We start from the raw sequence: 6,000 nt of genomic DNA, 5'->3' as shown, positions 1-6,000 counted from the left end.
GCCCGGCCCGGGTGGGGCTGAGGTGAGGGCTGGGCCCGTTGTGTCCGCGGTAACGATTCGCGCTGTGGTGAAAGTTGTCCGTCGTCTCGGCGGGTCAGTGCAAGTCACTGATTTACCGGATTCGACCGAGCTTGCTTGTAGGTGCACGTGTGAAGTGGGTGTTTTTATTAGGGATCTACTGCTGCACTTGCAGTCAGAGTTTAAGTGTATTTTAGCGTGCTGGTCCTGTTATAAACCCAAGGTTATGCCTTTTCTAGCGCTGTGCGTTTGTGCTCTTATTGTCCGCATCGCAGCCTGCTGTTCAGCTATTCATGACCCTCCAAGACTGCTGTTTCAGGCTTTCCTAGTGAACCTTCTTTATCTTCCTTTAGAAAAGGTTGTTTTGCGTTGGCGGGCCCATCTCGATAGAACTGTTGTGGAACAAATATTGGTGTTTATTAAAGAGGCGAACCTGAAACTTCAGCATGGAAGTAGTTCTTATTGAGAAATACTTTTGAATTTTTCAACGACTATAAGGGGACAATCAAATTTCCTGGTAAAATTGAAAAGTCTACTTGCTTAGCATGTCTTTTCTGGTATTTAATAATAAAATTTTAAGCAACACTTGCTATAACTATCATGGCATGTTAATTAGCTAAAGTGTGCGATATAAACAGTACTGACAGTATGTAGACACTGAGGCAAAAACTGAATGCTTTATGAAGCAGGGGTTGCACAGTTTTTAAGCTCTTGGCACAGACTTTTTAAGGTTATGTGCATGTTGGGGTCAGTTTAATACTATATCCTCTAGAGGTGTGTATGGGGACAAAACCTGTAATGTTACTTGAAAGATAAATTGAATTAACTGGGTGATGGGAAATGCTAAATCTACATAGACAACAGTCTCTGTCCCCCATGTAAATACTTTGTGGTAGTTTTTAACTCAAGAATGACACAACTCTCCTCTGCTTGTCACTTCCATAGGAACTGGCCTGAGACTTCTCTGGTCTCATGTCCTCTTTCTAAGAATAGCTGATATCAGGTGATTGAGAAAAAATTAATTTATAGGTGTTAAACATGGGATAATCCTTTCTACCAAATTAGGCTCCACTGCTGTTTTCTATGGCTGAGCTTGGTTTAAAGCTGAATGTTCCTGTAAGAGGGTTCTGCTGTTATTGATCATCCTCTGAATAAAAAGTCCAGCGTCTTGATTCTTGTTAATTTCTTGTGGCAGTAAGTACCAGTTTAAACATGTGAAAAATATTTTATTCTCTTTTTTTGTTAATTCAAAGCAGCAAAATGAATCTTACAGCAATGCATTGTATGCACCCAGGCTTCCTCTGTAGGCTGGCAGTTGGCCTGACCAGCTTCCATAGCTAACCCATTTTCTATCTTGGGTAGCATTCATTTTGGATGTCTCAAGGGTGACTGGTTGGTAGGTAGTCCTACTTAAGTCCAACTAGGAGGAGGCAGAAAAACCTCCTTCACTAAATCTCTTTCATTGTGGTACTAAACACAAGCATGTGAGCAAGCAGAATTAGTCATGTGTGGAATAGGCTGCAACTGCATCAGTTAACTAAAGTACTTAATCATTTGGAAGTTAGATGAAAAGACACTTTAGAGTGGAACAGAAGCAAAACCTTCTGCTTTGTATTATTTATACTCTGCATTCAGCTGAAGATACCTGTATCACCAGAATACAAGCTATTTGGTAGGCTCCACAAGTTTGCCTTGAACTCTGCTGTATTTCAATTCTATGTAATTCTTTCTCATAAGTACTGTAAATTACCAGATTTTGAAGAGGAACACTTCTTAGTCAACACATTGACCCAAAATAATAATAATCTCCATAGTGAGTTAAGTGTCAAGTATGAAATTAAGTATGTATCTTATGAAGTCTTCCCATGGAGCTGAGTGTTAGAAAATAAGCAAATTTTACACAATGGGCTTAATGTTCACTTTTTATGTTCAAGAATAGTTACTATTATAGGGATAGACATTGTCCAGAGTAATGTTTGCTGCTGCAATAATACACTTTTCTAATGATTATCTGCAAGGTAACTTGTATTACCCGCTCTGATCAGCCAGGCAATAGACTTCTTCCAAGCTAGTTTGGGGTTTTAAAAGTTATTGATTTTGAAGGCCATTTACATTTCACTAGCTTTTATTTAAAAACAAAAACAAAGAAACAAAAAAACCCACACCAAAGATCAGCTCTCCTCACCCCTCTGCCAAATTCAGCTGTTGCATGTTGTGACTTCCATAACTTGCATGTGATAACTTATGATAGTCCTGTCTTTAAAGCTGGAAAAAGGCTATATGGTCTCTTGTACAGAAACTGATAGTGCTGCTGAAAGAGGCAGTTCTCTGTTCCTTCCCCACTGCTCACTTGCTTCCTTGTGGCTTCAGAGGAAAAAGATTAGGGAACAAGTAAAGCAGAAAACTGTGCTCACATCAACTCTCTTTTTTCTTCAACATTGGCAGCATATCTAATGGGAGTAAGGCTCAGGCATTTCTAAAATCTAAATGGCTGTGTAACGGCTATAAATCGCTTATCTTGTGTTCATGCAGGAGTTTATACCTCATTGTACTTGTTGATAAGGCAGTACATTCTGTGCCTTGATTATGGAGTATTGTTGCTTTTCTCCAGTGCCAAAGTATCTTTTACTTCAAAAGTTTATGTTCGAGATTCTTGTTTTCTAGATTGGTGGTGGACTCCACAGCATGGTTACATTTTTTTTGATAAAATGACACTTGAAAATACCATCTTGTGTTATTAGGTTCCTAATTTTAAGTGGAAGATACAGAGCATAAACAGCTTTAGTCAACATTATGTCTGACAGAAGAACTGGTTTCTACCAGTTCTGACTGTCACTGGTAGGCTTTTGCTGTGTGTTCTTACTTCAGTTGCTTTTTGCTACAGGTTCCTCAAACTTCAGGTGTATGTATCAGGATATGTGTATCTTGAATGTGATCTTGTGTATCACTTCATAATAAATGTTATGTGTGAAAACCTCTGTAGTTCTGAAGCTGAAAGCATCTTGCTTTTGGAAGTGGAAAGAAAAGGATAAGCTAATAAATATTCAGACTTTAAAAACTGAAAAGAAAGAAAGAGTTGGAACTTGTTCAGTGGTGCTGCTTCTGTTTTCATGTAGAGGTAAAGTTGCTACAGACACCTTAGGTTGCTTCTGTTGTATGCTTTCAATGGTCAGTGGTAGGTTATCTCACTACCTGTGTGCCCTAAAATGCTGAGATGTCTTTTCTTTAGACATGAAGTGTAATACCCTTGTAGCAAAGACATCTTTGTTCAGACCAATCACCTTTCCAGTCTCCAAATCAGAACATATATGAATGTAATTTTGCTCTTAATCTTGAAGAGATATAAGAGAGAAAATGTTAATCTCATGTGGTAACGTGGAAGTGCTTCTGTTAATGAATTCAGTCAGGTATTTAGCACAGTCCCAGTATTGAATACAGTGTGGCATCTTAATGCTTAAATTTAGAGCAGAAATGGACATACTGACAGTGTCTCAATGCAAACAGAATTTGATGTACAGCTCACTGGTTCATTATAAATGGGAAAGCTAGGTGAAACAGAGTAAGGCTCTGAAACTCCATTATTTCCTCAGCTGTTGATAAAAGACAGTGATTAAAGTTGTATAAGAGAGTGTATACCTTCAATTAGATATTTCTGATGAGATAATTATTGCTGTCATGTAAAGCATAGTCTCAAGCTTGTAGCCATTTTGCTTTAGCCACTGTTCTTCACACCAAAAGTGAGGAAACTGAGGCATGCGCACTCCCCCAACCACTTCTTGGGGCTGCAGCAAATGCGTTTCAATAAATGCTTTAACTTGGTGTTGCTGTCAAAAGGCTGCCTTTTCACAGCCTTATTTGCAGTGGTTTATGTGGTTGTAGCGTGAATTATGCATATGGTAAACTGTTAATTAGCTGGGCTCAGCTTTACAGCCTGAACAGGTCTCCCAGCTCTCCATGGCCTTGTGAACAACTCGGGGTGGAGGGGCAGGACTGGTAGCCCTGTAAGCTTAATGCCCATTAGGAGAAGAGGAGTTAGGAAGTTGTGGTTAGTGTTAACATTACTGCACTGTTTCTAGCTGTGCTTTAATATAGAGAGATCTGGTGTGGTTAGAGCATATGGCATTCAGCTCAGTAGCGATGCATCTTCTCTAAAGCATCAGTATGTGTGCAGGGCACTGTAGAGTGTGACAAATGTTCTGGCATAGACATAATTCAGCAAGTCTGTTACGTGATGTTTTGATATTGATTGTTGTGCTCTTGTCCCAGCACTGTCATTTTCTGTTCCTTGAAAGTCTGATCTGTCATGGAATAAATAAAGCCTAGCAATTACAGCAAAGTTCTGCTGGCAGAATGTACTCGCTTCACAGCTGGTGGTTTTCTAAGAGTTTGTGGCTATTGAACTGCCTGGGAAATAGGGGTGTCTAGCTATGGATACTACTTTTGCCCTATGCTTAAATTGCTTAAATGCACTTTATGTGATAAATTATGGAGTGCTTTGTAAGAGGTGCAGTCACTCTCATTAGCAGAGGTGTTTTTTTCAGTTGAATAGACAGACTTGTTAATTAGTTATTGTGCATGGTTTGACTATTGCTGAGATGCACTGAGTTATAGTAGTGTTGGTTGGAAGGAACCTTTGTCTTGTATAACTTGAAGCAGGATTATTACCAATGTTAGATCAGATCAGCCTTGCTTTTGTCTAGCTGGGTGATTGAAAACCTTCAAGGGCAGAGTTTCACCACCTATTTGGGTGTGATCAAGGCAAGAACAGTATTGTGTGGCACTGTCTGTTTTCTGGGTGTGGAAAAGGATAGTGGGGAGAACAGGGGAGATACTGTCTGACTTTTATTAGGGAGATTCCAATTGCAGAACAAGAACCCAGTTAAACATGGGAGAGGGCAGGGGTGTGCCGAGGCTGCAATGCTCTATAACCATTAAGTGGCTGTTAAATTAAAACCTCTGTGTTTTAATGAAGACCTCAATTTTAGTATCAGATCTCAAAAGATACATATGGGGGGGGACTCCAAGCATGGGGTGTGTGGGAGGAGTTGGTACTGAAGGTAATGTTTTTAACAACATTAGGATGATGATGTAATTCATGGCCTGCTAGCTTCTTACTGAGATTTAGTTAAAAAGAGGAGACCAGGAGTCTTCTGAACACAGTGAATGAGAGGAATGAGTATAAATAGTTCGAGAATTTACTGATGCTGCAGGCTCGGAGAACCTGCTGTGTGAATCACTGTGTAGGTAGTATTTGTCAAGACTAGAGAAGATGTAATTGGGACACAACATCAGTGCTTTTATCTCTGTCAATATTTCAGAGAGGCCATCTGAAAACAAACTGCAAGACTGGAGAGGCTGGGAAACTAATGAGATGTTGAAGACTGGGCCTAAACAATAGGTGTAAGGTGTTAGGAGAAAGGCTGACGGCCGGTGCAGAGAGCATATGGAGTTCTGATCTAAGTAAATTTGGATGTTTTAGAGGATAATTCAAGATGTTAATAGAAACTAATCTCATCAATGTGGGAGAGGTCAGGGAGCAGCTGCAGTAGGAAGAAGCCTATTATAGCTGGGTTGAGGGGGGAATCTTAAGCTGTAAGCAATGGATTTAATTAATAAGAAAATGCACTATGATCCCCAGGTGAAAAATTTTGAAAGTTTAAGTTGAAGGTCTGGAGTGTGCCTCTTTGAGGAGAGGTAAGAAGGGTCACTGCGACAAGTAGGGGACATGAGTTGTTGTTTTCTTTAGTTTTCTATTGCCTCCTGCAAGTTGCTTCTGCCTTCCAGAAAGCCCTAACTGTACTTTATCCTTAGCTGATCTGAAACTTGCCCTTGATAGAGGTGTGTGACTCAGCAGTTAATTAAGAACTTGTGAATACAGGAAAGCATCTGTACAGTTGCAGTGTCTGCAGTCTGGGCATTGCTTTGAAGCTCTGTGGAAAGAAGTAATGATGCTCCCTCTCAGCATAGTGATGTCTGCATTCT

This window comes from Athene cunicularia (assembly GCF_003259725.1).
Source record: "Athene cunicularia isolate RWA chromosome 11 unlocalized genomic scaffold, athCun1 chr11_part1, whole genome shotgun sequence".
Lineage (NCBI taxonomy): Eukaryota > Metazoa > Chordata > Aves > Strigiformes > Strigidae > Athene > Athene cunicularia.
This window is presented reverse-complemented; position numbering follows the sequence as displayed.